This window comes from Oryctolagus cuniculus, chromosome 6 (assembly GCF_964237555.1).
Source record: "Oryctolagus cuniculus chromosome 6, mOryCun1.1, whole genome shotgun sequence".
NCBI classification, from domain to species: domain Eukaryota; kingdom Metazoa; phylum Chordata; class Mammalia; order Lagomorpha; family Leporidae; genus Oryctolagus; species Oryctolagus cuniculus.
In genome coordinates, this window is record NC_091437.1 from 85,989,934 (window position 1) to 86,004,920 (window position 14,987).

A 14,987-nucleotide genomic window follows, 5' to 3' on the forward strand; every position below is an offset into this window, starting at 1 on the left:
TGGTGCCCATAAAGGATGCTGGCACAGCAGGCTGCAGCTTAACCTACTGTACCACAGTGCTGTCTCTAAAGTTATTTTGAAATAAGTTAAAACATCATGAAGCCTACAAAATTCAGTGTTGGAAATATAATGATAGTGGCTTTGTTTTTCCTTCTACTAATGCTAACTTCTTGCTTCATGAAATTGTTTCTGTGTACAACTACTTCCTTCATAACTAGCTAAAAGAAGACTTTTTCAAAGGAAATATTCTTTCCCAAATTCTTATAAAATATTTTTTGAAAGATTTATTTATTTATTTGAAAGTCAGAGTTACACAGAAAGAGGAGAGGCAGAGAGAGAGAGAGAGAGAGAGAGGTCTTCCATCCGATGGTTCACTCCCCAAATGGCCACAACAGCCGAAGCTGCACCAATCTGAAGCCAGGAGCCAGGAGCCTCCTCCGGGTCTCCCACGAGGGTGCAGGGCCCAAGCACTTGGGTCATCCTCCACTGTCCTCCTGGGCCACAGCAGAGAGCTGGACAGGAAGTGGACCAGCCAAGTCTCGAACCAGCGCCCATATGGGATGCCAGCGCTTCAGGCCAGGGCGTTAACCCAGTGCACCACAGCGCCGGCCCCCAAATTCTTATAAAATATACTAGAACAAAAGCACCTCCCTTCATTGGACTTGGAATCCAAATTTTATTTTTCATGGATATTAAAACAGAGATTTTCAGAAGAATTGCATTGTTACCCTATTTTGAGTGTATTAATTGTAAGAATCTTACTGATTTTTTTTTTCAACAGAGATTCCAACCTCTCCTTTTCTAATGCTTATTTATTTTTGTCTTTTCGGGTGAGGGGAGAGAGAGATCTTCCATCCATTGGTTCACTCCCCAGATGCCCACAGTAGCCAAAGCTTGACCAGGCTGATGGCAGGAGCCCAGGACTGCATCTGGTTTCCCACATGGGTGGCTGGCAGGGCCCCAAGCTATTTAGCAATCTCCTGCTGCCTGGCAGGTTGCATCAGCAGGAAGCTGGATTGGAAGTAGAGGAGCCAGGACACAAACCAGGCACTCTGATATGGGGTGTGAGAATCCCAAGCAGCAGTTTAACCTGCTATACCACAGTGACTGCCCCTACAGATTTTTTATTAATCCAGTGTATAAGTTTTTTCTATTGCTGCTGTTACAGATTTCCAGAAATGTGACTTTAAGAAGAAAAATAACATCTGACAGTCCTGGATGTCAGAAGTGTCACAAAAGCAAGCTCTTGGCAAGATTGTAGTCCTTTCTGCAAGTGTTAAGAAAAATCTATTTTCTTGCCTTTTCTGGCTTTGCAGGGTGGCCAGCATTCCTTGGCTTGTAGCCCCCTTCCTCCCTCCACCTTGAAACCACCAGTGGTCAGGTGAGTCCTTCTTACATCACATCACTCTGAGAAGGAGTTGAAAATCTATCTGGTAAATCTGCCTCCAGACACTTACCAGCAAATGGGGGAAAATCAGAGCAACCCAAAGGCCATGTGGGTGGGTCAGTTCCTTATGCAAAATAGAGTTCATCTGCTATTGGCTGAGCCACGCCCCAGCCCCAGATGTTACAGAAAAGGACGTCCTGTTAGTGGGAAAGGTGAGAGGCTGAGAGATGAGAAAGAAGAGTTACAAGATTGATGGCAGCAATAGAACAAGCAAAAGCATGAATGAACATCAGTATTCTGACAGTGGTAAGAAGGAACAGATTAAAAGCCTACAGGGAGGAGAGTGAGCTCTGTGTGTGTGCGTGTGTAGGGAAATGCTGGAGGCAAAAGTAGTTCACAAATGATTTTTTGCATTTTAAAAGCTCCTGAAAATATTATGGTGCCCAGTACAGCAACAAAATCATCAATTCCAATATTCCTCTCAGGAAAAAAAAAAGATATTTCACTATTTGATTAAATGTCTCAAAAATAAGTGAATAACCTATGTTTTGGTTGAAGAACGATGAGCACAGAAAATATGTATTCTTGTAATTTTATGTACAAGGAGAGAGAGAGAAAGAGAGAGAGTGAGCACTGCTGTCCACTGATTCACTCCCCCAAATGCCTGCAGCAGCCGGGACTGGGCCAGCCTGAAGCCAGGAAGCAGGAACAAAATCCAGGGTCTCCCACATGGATGTCAGGAATCCAGTTACTTAAGCCATCACCCCTACCTTCTAGGGTCTTCGTTAGCAAGAAGCTGGAGTCAAGAGCCAGAGCTAGGGATTGAACCCAGGCACTTCCAATGTGGGATGCGGGCATCTTAGCCACTAGGCTAAACACCTGCTCCATGGAAAGCATTTGAGAGATCATCATAAGTGATTAGACTGACTACTTGCTACTTCGCAAAATACAGTTGTCTAAATAAAAACCAAACTTTAGGGTCTGGTGTTGTGGTGTAGCAGGTAAGGCTACCTCCTGTAGTACCAGCATCCCATATGGGTACCAGTTCGAGTCCCAGCTGCTCGCTCACTCTCTCTCTCTCTTTCTCTGACTTTCCAATAAATAAATAGATCTTAAAAATAAAAAACTTTATTTCTTGAGAAATAAGCTTTTAAAATACCTCTGTCTCTAATGCAATACTAATTAGAAAGCTGAACAATGTAAGACAGCCAAGTGCCAGCTGTCTGTTAGAAGCCACTTGGCCATGGACTTGGCGTTCCAAATTTTAGGACCTCTGAGAACATCCCCTGCCCCTCTTGGAATCTAGGGCAGAGCTCTCATCTCCAGGCCACCTTGTATTATGCTTGTCCCTGACATGCAGTGCTTAATCAACCCCATCACACGGCCCTCCATCCCCACCCTGAGGCTGCTACTGCAGTCAATTTCCAGAAAGAAAAGCCTTGCAGAAGTCTTGAGAACTTTCACAGCAGTGGCTTTCACGCTTTGCAAGATCCAGGTAGAACTTTCCTCGCCTAGAAGCCTGTCTGGCTCCCAATTTTAAAACACATAAACGCGGAGCCACACCTTCACATTCTTCATCTCCTCCTTGTTAGCCCCAAAGTGGTCTCCAGTGAGACAATGCTGAAGAAACACCTCAAATAGTGCCAGCCAAGGAGACTCGGTAAATGTCATCGGCGATAAATTCAACTACATTAAAAGTCAGAATCTCGGCCGGCGCCACGGCTTACTAGGCTAATCCTCCACCTTGCAGCGCTGGCACACCGGGTTCTAGTCCCGGTCGGGGCACTGGATTCTGTCCCAGTTGCCCCTCTTCCAGTCCAGCTCTCTGCTGTGGCCAGGGAGTGCAGTGGAGGATGGCCCAAGTCCTTGGGTCCTGCACCCCATGGAAGACCAGGAGAAGCACCTGGCTCCTGGCTTCGGATCAGCGCGGTACGCCGGCCACAGCGGCCACTGGAAGGTGAACCAACGGCAAAGGAAGACCTTTCTCTCTGTCTCTCACTGTCCACTCTGCCTGTCAAAAATAAAATAAAATAAAATAAGAAAAAAAGAATCTCCATTCTATAAGAGATATGATTTAAAAATAAAAACATGAGCCACAGAAAAATATTTGAAGCAATTAACATGGGTGTAGGATTTAAAATATGTGTCTTTTTTTAATTCTAACAAATGAGCAACACACTCACACACTTCACAAAAAGGGAAATCAAAATCGACAATAAATACACAAAAGAGGTGTTCAACTTCAGTAGCAATCAGGGAAGTAAACAAAGTTCACAATGAGACAGTCACAATCCATGAATTGGCAAAAAGATAAATAAATAATAATAATCGGCCGGCGCCGCGGCTCACTAGGCTAATCCTCCACCTTGCGGTGCCGGCACACCGGGTTCTAGTCCCGGTCAGGGCGCTGGATTCTGTCCCGGTTGCCCCTCTTCCAGGCCAGCTCTCTGCTGTGGCCAGGGAGTGCAGTGGAGGATGGCCCAAGTCCTTGGGCCCTGCACCCCATGGGAGACGAGGAGAAGCACCTGGCTCCTGCCATCGGATCAGCGCCATGGGCTGGCTGCGGCGGCCATTGGAGGGTGAACCAATGGCAAAGGAAGACCTTTCTCTCTGTCTCTCTCTCTCACTGTCCACTCTGCCTGTCAAAAATAATAATAATAATAATAATAATAATCTGACAATGTCAAGTGTTAGAATCAAAGGCAATCCTCATATGCTACTGAGAGGAACATAAATCCGTGCAACCATTTTGGAAAACAGCCTTGCAGTTCTCTTTCTGGGGAAATGCCCTAGAGAAACTCAATCACGTGTGCACCACAATGTGTGTGGTGTTGTATGTCATAGCCCCGAACTGGATACAACCCCAACATTCATCAGTAGAAAGGAGAAATCATACATATATTCACAGCAATGGAAATGAGTTGATCCACAGCCACTCAGCAACAAAGAATTTTGCTTGTGAAAAAACATGGAGAGGTAGGCATATAGCAAAGCAGTTCAGTCACTGCCTGGGACGCCTGCATTCATGTCAGCTGGATTGAATCCCAGCTCCTCTGCTTCTGATCCAGCTTTCCTAAAGCCTCCTGAGGCAGCAGATGATGGCTCCTGTGCCTGGGTTCCTGCCACCCACGTGGGAGACCCAGATTGAGCTCCTGGCTCCTGGCTTCAGCCTGGCTCAGGCCTAACTGTTGCTGGCATTTGGGAAGTAAACCAGCAGATAGAAGATCTCTGTCCATATGTCTACCTTTCAAATAAAAATAGAAATTTTAAAAGGAAAGAAAAATAAGAAAGATTCAGAATCACTTCAATAACTCTAAAGGAAATTATCTCACACGTCAGGCTGTTGGTGACTTCTAGTAGGGCAAGAGGGCCTTCAGTGTAGGAAGACACACAGGGGCTTCTCTGGTACCATGTTTGGTTTCTTGACCTGAATGGGAGCTCCATGGATATTTGCTTTAAAAAAGATATATATGGGGGGTGGGGGGCGGCGGCACTGTGGCGTAGCAGGTTAACACCCTGGCCTGAAGCACCGGCATCCCATATGGGCGTCGGTTCAAGACCCGGCTGCTCCGCTTCCGATCCAGCTCTCTGCTATGGCCTGGGAAAGCAGTAGAAGATGGCCCAAGTTCTTGGGCCCCTGCATGCGTGTGGGAGACCTGGAGGAAGCACCTGGCTCCTGGCTTCGGATCGGCGCAGCTCTGGCCATTGCAGCCATCTGGGGAGTGAACCATTGGATGGAAGACCTCTCTCTCTCTCTCTCTCTCTCTCTCTCTCTCTCTCCACCTTTCCTTTTTCTATGTAACTCTGACTTTCAAATAAATAAATAAATCTTCTAAAAAAAAGATATATTTGAGGCCAGTGCCATGGCACAGTAGATAAAGCCACCAACTGTGGCACCATCATCCCATATGGGCACCAGTTAAGAGTCCTGACTGCTCCAATTCCAATCCAGCTCCCCGCTAATGTCCTGAGAAAGCAGCACAGGATGGCCTTGGTAATCTCCTGGGAAGGCAGAGGAAGATGGCCCAAGTCCTTGGGCCCCTGCACCCACATGGGAGACCCAGAAGAAGCTCCTGGCTCCTGGCTTCAGATCGGCACAGCTCCAGCCATTGCAGCCATTTGGGGAGTGAACCAGAGGATGGAAGATCTCTCTCTCTCTCTCTCTCTCTCTCTCTCTGTATGTATATAACTCTTCCCTTCAAATAAATAAATAAATCTTGACGAAAAATATTTATTTGAAAGGCAGGGTTATAGAGAGAGAAGGAGAGACAGGGAGAGATCTTCCATCCACCAGTTCACTTCCCAATTGCCTGCAACAGCTGGGACTGGGCCAGATAGAAGCCAGGAGCCAGGAGCCAGGAGCTTCACCCAGGTCTGTCACATGGATGCAGGGGCCCAAGCACTTGGGCCATCTTCCACTGCTATCTCGGGCACAATAGCAGAGTGCTGGCTCAGAAGTGGAGCAGCCAGGATGTGAACAGGCACCCATACGTGATGACAGCATTGCAGGTGATGGCTTTAGAACTACACCTGTATTTTTGTAAATGTGTGTTTTATGCTCTTTCCTGTAAGATTTGATCTCCATTCCACAATGATGCTGCCTTGTGTATTGTCCTCTACATGCAAATGCATGAAGTTTACCTTATGCAGGAGTTGTGCTCCCCACCCCCCAAAATATGTTGAAATCCTAGTCTCAAAATCTGACCAGGTTTAGAACTAGGACCATTCTAATTTGTTTAGATAAGATCAACTGGAATAGGGTGAACTGCTTATTCAGCTATGATGAGCGTCCTTTTCAGAGCCAGCCATGTACAGCAGACACACAGAGAAAACACCATATGTGAACCAAGGCAGAGACCAGAATCAGGCAGCTGTAAGCCCAGGCAGGTTGGAGATTGCTGGCAACTGAATGGAAGTGAGGAAAGGCCAAGGAAGGATCGTCTGACAGGCTTCAGAGGGAGCCTGGCTCGCGGAGACCTTGACTTTGGGCTTCTGGCTCCAGAGCAGTGCAACAATACATTTCTGTTCTTTGAAGCCACCAGTTGCACCTGTGATGGCAACGCCAGGAAACTGACACCCCTTTAGGCCCTGTGAGTGAAGATGTGACCCCGCTAGCTGATGGGAAGCTAATAGCACCTTCACTGTGTAGCACCTGCTGTGCTCATCCTGAGAGAAGCAGAGTTCCTCTCTACCAATATGGCTTTCATATCATCCAGCCTCATGATCATTTAGACTCCAAGGTGCTATTCAGAACATCAGAGACTACCGCATAACAATTTCCAGAAGAATCACACATAAACCCATAGAAACTTCCTGACATGATATTAGACTTAAAATTGAAGCAGAGGGCCTGTGGTGTGGGGCAGTGAGTTAAGTTGCTGCTTGAAATTCCAGGAGCACTATCAGCTGCCTTTCTTTTCTTTCTTTTCTTTCTTTCTTTCTTTTCTTTCTTTCTTCCTTTCCTTTCCTTTCCTTTCCTTTCCTTTCCTTTCCTTTCCTTTCCTTTCCTTTCCTTTCCTTTCCTTTCCTTTCCTTTCCTTTCCTTCTTTCTTTCTTTCTTTCTTTCTTTCTTTTTTTAACAGGCAGAGTGGACAGTGAGAGAGAGAGACAGAGAGAAAGGTCTGCCTTTGCCATTGTTTCACTCTCCAAATGGCCGCTGCTGCCAGCGCGCTTCGGCCAACGCACCACGCTGATCCGAAGGCAGGAGCCAGGTGCTTCCTCCTGGTCTCCCATGGGGTGCAGGGCCCAAGCACTTGAACCATCCTCCACTGCACTCTCTGGCCACAGCAGAGAGCTGGCCTGGAAGAGGGGCAACCGGGACAGAATCCGGCGCCCCGACCGGCACTAGAACCTGGTGTGCCGGCGCCGCAGGCGCAGGATTAGCCTAGTGAGCCACGGTGCCGGCCCTCAGCTGCCTTTCAAATAAGTAAAATAGATTTTAAAAGAGTAATTAATAAGTTAATTAACTATTTAGAGATAATGGCAATCATTCCAGAAACACCTCTTTTTTGGGGGGAGGGGAGGGTAGTATATTTCCTTTGGGTAAATTCCCAGGAGTAGGATGGCTGGATCGTATGGTAGGTCTGTGTTCAGTTTTCTGAGATATCTCCAAACTGATTTCCACAGTGGTTTTACCAGTTTACATTCCCACAGTGGTTTTACCAGTTTACATACCCAAAAGGTACATTAGGGTACCTTTTCCCCCACATGCTTGCCAGCATTTGCTGATTGTTGATTTCTGTATGAAAGCCATTCTAACTGGGGTGAGGTGAAACTTCATTGTGGTTTTGATTTGCATTTCCCTAATGGCTAGTGATCCTGAACGTGTTTTCATTTGTTGGTTGGCCATTTGGATTTCCTCTTTTGGAAAATGTCTGTTAAGTCCTTGGCCCATTTCTTAACTGGGTTGTTTATTTTGTTGTTGTGGAGTTTCTTTATCTCTTTATATATTCTGGTTATTAATCCTTTTTCAGCTGCAACACCTCTGTTTTGAGGAGCTGTGTTTTCAAAATATGAATTGAATTTTGCTTCTACATTTCCAAATTCAGTGCATTGTAAGGAGGAAAGTTCTTCCTATTTCACATTTGTTTGAACAAATCTAAGGCATTTTACACTTTCTACTAACTTGCATTTTCATCAGTTATTTTTATTTTCCAAATGCTTGATTTTTCTTCCATCTATGCATCTCTTAGTTAATTATCCTTAAATAATAGCCTTTCTCTTATTTTAAGTATAAAATGTCATTCGATGGGCTGGTGCTGTGGCATAGTGGTGCCAGAGTCCCATATGGGTGCTGGCTCAAGTCCCGGTTGCTCCTCTTCTGATCCAGCTCTCTGCTATGGCCTGGGAAAGCAGTGGAAGATGGCCCAAGTGCTTGAGACCCTGTACCTGCATGGGAGACCCTGAGGAGGCTGCTGGCTCCTAAATTTGGTTCAGCTCAGCTCCGGCCATGGCAGCCATCTGGGGAGTGAACCAGTGGATGGAAGATCTCTCTCTGCCTCTCTCTCTCTCTCTCTGTGTCTGTAACTCTACCTCTCAAATAAAAAAATAGAATGTTTAAAAAAAGTTATTAGAAAGTAAATATCAAATATTCACTCAGTATACATTTCATTTAATACAATATGAATAAAATTCAACAAATATTTAATATTAGCCAAATACAGTAAATCATAGGAATGTGCAATTAGATAATACAATATGTCATTCTTTCATATACAGCATGCAGATCATTGAAAAATAATGATGCTCAGAGTCCTCTCTTGTAGCTTGGTTGCCAAGTTTTCCACACTGAAATCCTCCCAGCAGGTTAGCTCTTGCTGACTCCTTGTAACCTTGTCCTCAAGACAAATTGCACTTGATTGGTCCCTTGGTCTGCTCCTTCCCCTTCAGGGATGCTGTGAAGATCATCCCTTTTTTATTTTTTAATTTTCTTTTTTTGAAAGGTGGAGGGACAGACAGAGATCTTCCATCTGCTAGTTAACTTCCTGAATGCCTGCAATAACCACGGTTAGGCCAAGCCAAAGCCAGGAGCTGGGAACTCAACCCACAAGGGTGGCAAGGACACCACTACATCAGCTATTATCCGCTGCCCTGCAGGGTGTCCATGAACAGGAAGCTGGAATCCAGAGCTCATCTGAGACTTGAACCCAGGCACTCCGATATGGATTGCAGGATTCCCAGACAGCCTCTTAACCACTAGCTCAACACCTACCCCAAGATGCATTCTTTCTATAGGCCACCTACACAACCAATTAGCGCCTTCAGCTCCTCTTCCACCAATTTTGGTACCTCCAATTGTCTCAGTCCCTCTGGACCTGATTTTCTACCCCATTTTCTCCTCTGGTTTTCTTTTTGTGTCCATGGAATGTTCATTGTACCACCATTTGAAATAGCAAAAGTTAAAAAACAAGTTCAGGGCCGACGCTGTGGCGCAGTTAAATCCTCCGCCTGCAGTGCCGGCATCCCATATGAGCACTGGTTCTAAGTCCTGGCTGCTCCACTTCCAATCCAACTCCCTGCTATGGCCTGGGAAAGCAGTAGAAGATGGCCAGAATACTTGGACCCCTGCACCCACGTGGGAGACCTGGAAGAGGGTCCTGGCTCCTGGCTTTGGATTGGTGCAGCTGTGGCCATTGCAGCCATTTGGGGAGTGAACCAGTGGGTAGAAGAACTTTCTCTCTGTCTCTCCCTCTCACTGTCTATAACTCTACCTCTCAAATAAATAAAAATGAAATCTTTTTTAAAAACTATTTTTAAAAAAACAAGTTCAACTTCTCAATTAGGCAATTTTTTTAAAGATATTTATTTATTTATTTGAAAGTCAGAGTTACACAGAGAGAGGAGAGGCAGAGAGAGAGAGAGAGGTCTTCCATCCGATGGTTCACTCCCCAATTGGCTGCAATGGCCGTAACTGCGCCGATCCGAAGCCAGAAGCCAGGAGTTTCTTCCTGGTCTCCCACGTGGGTGCAGGTGCTCAAGAACTTGGGCCATCTTCTACTGCTTTCCCAGGCCATAGTAGAGAGCTGGATCGGAAGTGGAGCAGCTGGGACTAGAACCGGCACCCATATGGGATGCCGGCGCTTCAAGCCAGGGCGTTAACCTGCTGCGACACAGCGCCGACACCAATTAGACAATTTTAACATGAAGCTTTAATCTATTCTATACTTGACCAGTAGTGTGATCTTGAGCAACTTAATCTTTTTTTAAAGATGTATTTGATTAATGGTAAAAGTTGTCTCCAAACAGTACTTTATACTTTGTGTGTCTGTGTGGGTGCAAATTGTTGAAATCTTTACTTAGTGTAGAGTTGATTTTCTGTATATAAAGATAATTAAAAATGAATCTTAATGAAGAATGAGATGGGAGAGGGAGTAGGAGATGGGATGGGAGTGGGGGGTCTGAGTATGGGGGAAAGAACCACAATATTCCTAAAGCTGTACCTATGAATTTGTATTCATTAAATAAAAGCTTTCTTTAAAAAAAAAAAAAAAGATGTATTTGAGAGGCAGAGTTATGGACAGAGAGAGAGGTTTTCCATCTGGTTCACTCTCCAGATGGCCACAGCAGCTGAAGCTGGGCCAATCCGAAGCCAGGAACCAGGAGCTGCTTCTTCTAGGTCTAACCATGTGAGTGCAGGGGTCCAAGGACTTTGGCCATCTTCCATTGCTTTCCCAGGCCATTAGCAGAGAGCTGAATAGGAAGAGGAGCAGCCAGGACTTGAACTGGTACCCATATGGGATATTGGCACCCCAAGCTTAGGCTTAACCTATTACATCACAGCTGTGGCCCCAAGTTAATCTTTTTATGCCTCAGTTTCCTTAGTAAAAATGGGGGCACCAATAATACCTATTCCGTGGGGTGACTGTGAGGATGAAATGAGCCAACATTTGTAGAGTGTTAGGACAGCACCTGGTTCACAGTGAGCAGTATGGATGTGTTGGTTCAGTGGCAATGGGACAGGGGGTGGGTCTCATGATGTCTTGGTCACTTTGGGCTGCTGTAACACAAATACGTCTTAAACAACAAACACCTATTTCTCACAGTTCTAAAGGCTGAGAAGCCCAACATCAAGGTGGCAGCAGATCTGGTGTCTGGAGACAGTCACCTGCTCATTGTGCCCTCACACAGAGCTCTTTCTCTTAGAAGGACTCTAGTCCCAGCCGGCACCGCAGCTCAATAGGCTAATCCTCTGCCTGCGGCACCAGCACACCAGGTTCTAGTCCCAGTCGGGGCGCCGGATTCTGTCCTGGTTGCTCCTCTTCCAGGCCAGCTCTCTGCTGTGGCCCAGGAGTGCAGTGGAGGATGGCCCAAGTGCTTGGGCCCTGCACCCCATGGGAGACCAGGAGAAGCACCTGACTCCTGGCTTCAGATCAGCACGGTGCGCTGGCCGCAGCATGCCGGCCATGGCGGCCATTGGAGGGTGAACCAACGGCAAAAGAAGACCTTTCTTGTGGGGAGCAACCCGGACTGGACTGAGTTACTGGAATTAAGACTTATTCTATGCATCTGCTCTCCCACAATATGGCGCTGGGAGAGGAGGAAACAGCTTCTACACAGCTGCCTCCAGTTCAACCAATAAACTGTAGGACTTGCTCCTGATTGGAGGAGAGCAGCGTACTCGGCATGTGGGTAGCAGAGTTGGGATTGGCGGAAGAGGACTATAAAGGAGGAGAGAGACAACATGCACCAGGAACATCTAAGGGGAACATCTGAGGGAACACCTGTGCAGCCCCCGAGAGAGCCGGCCGGCGGTGTGCCGCTCCCCCGCAGAAGTGGGGAATGTGGCTAGGGGGAACCGCCCTTCCACGGAGGTGGAAGGGACGGTAGCCAACCCGGGAAGAACCAGCAGCAAACCCGGGGAGGGCCGAGCAGACGAAAGAACAACGCAGGGTCCTGTGTCGTTCCTCCATGAAGACGGGGAGCGACACTTTCTCTCTGTCTCTCTCTCTCACTATCCACTCTGCCTGTCAAAAAAAAAAAAAAAGAAGGACACTAGTCCCATCATGGGTCTGTCGCCAGGACTCCATCCAAATCTAATTATCCCAACAGCCCCATTTCCTAGTACTATCCCTTTGGGTTTGGAGTCTCAACACATGAGTCTGGGGGGGGAGGGAGACACAAACATGTACTCCATAATACATGGAATACTAAAAAGTGGGGGGGGAATCAGAGTTCTATACATGTAAGATATACTATTATGTAAAAAAAATACATATTTTTGGGGCCAGCGTTGTGGCGTAGTGAGCAAAGCCACCGCCTGCGGTTCTGGCATCCTATATGGGACCAGTTCAAGTCCTGGATGCTCTATTTCCAATCCAGCTTTCTGCTATGGCCTGGGAAAACAACAGAAGATGGTCCAAGCACTTGGGCCCCTGCACCCTCATGGGAGACCCAGAAGAAGCTGCTGGCTCCTGGCTTCAGGTTGGTGCAGCTCCAGCCATTGCAGCCATCTGGGGAGTGAACCAACAGATGGAAGACTTCTCTCTCTCTCTCTCTGTCTCTGCCTCTCTGTAACTCTGTCTTTAAAAAAATACATATCTTGAACTTAAACCATATATATGTACAGATATACTTTAAACTTAACATGTCATAGATGTGTGTGTGTGTGATTTGGAATAATATATATGGTTATATACATGCACATATGTGTGTGTACATATATATATATATATACACACACATGTATGTACACAGAGAAAACTATATGGAAGACTATGCCCTAAACTGTTGGTGCTATAGTAATGAATTTCAGGAGATAGAATTTTTAATTCCATGTACTTCTATACTGTTTGACTTTTTATGATAACATTACATAATATATTACTTGTATAAGTGAAAAATTATTATGGAAGAAAAATAAGCCAAGGAAATGAACAGAAAATCCCTGACATAAGAAATTCAAATGGCTCCCAACATTTAAAAATATGCTCAAGATCTATAAAATGTAAACTGGAACCATGAAATAACAATTTTTGCCAAATTGGCAGAAAAGATAAATGTTTTCTTTGGGGGGGATTTATTTATTTATTTGTAATGCAGAATTAGAGAGAGAGAGAGAGAAATCTTCCATCTGTTGGTTCATTCCCCAGATGGCCACAATAGCCATGCCTGGGCCAGACTGAAGCCAGAAGTCTGGAGCCCCATCTGCATGTCATGCATTTGTCCAAACCCATAGAATGTACAGCACCAAGACTGGGCTGTAAAGGCAACCACCCAGTGTAGTTGGTAATAATGGATAATATGTATTCATCAGTCCTAACAGACTACCACACTGATGCAAGATGCTACTAGGCAGAGTAACAGGAAGTAATGAGGAGGAGAGAGGAAATTTCTCTATAAACCTAAACTTGATGAAAAACTGATAAAGCCTGTTAGAAAAATAACGAGTCAATCTGTTAATTTCTTACAGTGCAAAGCTTGAAGTTCATCCTTTACAATAGATCTCCTGACTGGAGAGCATGGGCAGAGCCCTGGTGAGTTATGACAGCTCGGTTTGGTTCAGAGATGCACCCAGATGTTTGAAAGATGAAGCAGGAGGGGCTGGCACTCTGGTGTAGTAGGTAAAGCTGCAGCCTGCCAGTGCCAGCATCCCAGATGGGTGCCAGTTCGTGTCCCAGCTACTCCACTTCTGATCCAGCTCTCTGTTATGGCCTGGGAAAGCAGTAGAAGATGACCCAAGTCCTTGGGCCCCTGCACCCACATGGGAAACCCAGAGGAGGCTCCTGGCTCCTGGCTCCTGGCTCCTGGCTCCTGGCTCCTGGCTCCTGGCTCCTGGCTCCTGGCTTCGGATTGGCACAACTCCAGCTGTTGCGGCCAATTGGGAAGTGAACCAGCGGATGGAAGACCTCTCTCTCTCTCTCTCTCTCTCTCTCTCTCTCTCTCTCTCTTTCTCTCTCTCTCTGCCTCTCCTTTTCTCTGTGTGTAACTCTGACTTTCAAGTAAATAAATAAATCTTTAAAAAAAAAAAAGATGAAGAAGGAAGCATGTAGACAGATTTAGCTGGTGTCTTTGCATAAACAGAAACCCCATCAAGAAAGCGGTCTCTCAGCTCTTTGATATTCCCTGCACCCAGACTCCCTTGCATTTTTACTCATATGTGGACCAAGCCCTATTGTCAATCTGTTTCTCCATCCTGTTCAGACCTATGCAAGAAGACCTTCACCTACTAGCCGATTCTGTGACCAGTCCTGGACAGGGCAGGTGCTCTGCTTCTAAACTCGTGCTCATTTTTGTACTCTGCATGCCTGGTGTAAACCTGTATAACCCTTGGCCCACTGGGGTCCTCTTCCTTCAGCCCCTGTTGGGGTTCCTAATTCATTCACTTAGATCTCTATGAAGTGGCCCAGTTCCGATACAGTTCCCATAATATTTAAACTCTGAGATGGCAGCCTAAGGGATTGTCACTGATGCAGCCAGCCCCTAATTCCTGCACCTGAGACAATGCCTCATTCAGAGGAGTGTCAAAATACTTGGCAGAAAGGAAAAAATACACAAATTGTTCCAAGTTGTTCTTTTGGAGGGAACAAACATTTTGGAGGGTGAGGGGCATTTGGTGCAGCAATTAAGATACTACTTGCAGACATTGGCACAGGCAAAGAGTTCTTGGAAAAGATCCTAGAGGCACAGGCAATCAAAGCCAAAACTGACAAATGGGATTATATCAAGTTGAGAAGCTTCTGCACTGCAAAAGAAACACTCAGCAAAGTGAAGAGGCAACCAACAGAATGGGAGAAATTATTTGCAAATTATGCAACTGATAAAGGATTAATAACCATAATATATGTAAAGAACTCAAGAAACTCAAGAACAAAGAAACAAACAGCCCATTTAAGAAATGGGCAAAGGTATTAAACACGCATTTTACTAAAGAGGAAACCCAAATGGCCAACAAACACATGAAAAAATGCTCAGAGTCACTAGCTGTCAGGGAAATGCAAATCAAAACCATAATGAGCTTTTACCTCACCCCCATTAGAATGGCTCTCACACAGAAATCAACAAACAACAAATGCTGGTGAAGATGTGGGAAAAACATACCCTAATCCATTGTTGGTGGGAACATGAACACAGCCACTGTGGAAGACAGTATGAGGATACCTCA

At 45.8% G+C, this 14,987-nt stretch overlaps 1 long non-coding RNA gene across 1 annotated transcript; it reads left to right on the forward strand.

Moving 5' to 3' along the window:
- The first annotated feature begins 1,316 nt into the window (after positions 1-1,316).
- Positions 1,317-13,854, forward strand: LOC138849915 (uncharacterized). The gene is made up of 3 exons (XR_011389107.1): positions 1,317-1,381; positions 13,296-13,359; positions 13,524-13,854. It is a non-coding gene; the product is annotated as an uncharacterized lncRNA (long non-coding RNA).
- Positions 13,855-14,987: the final 1,133 nt, after the last annotated feature.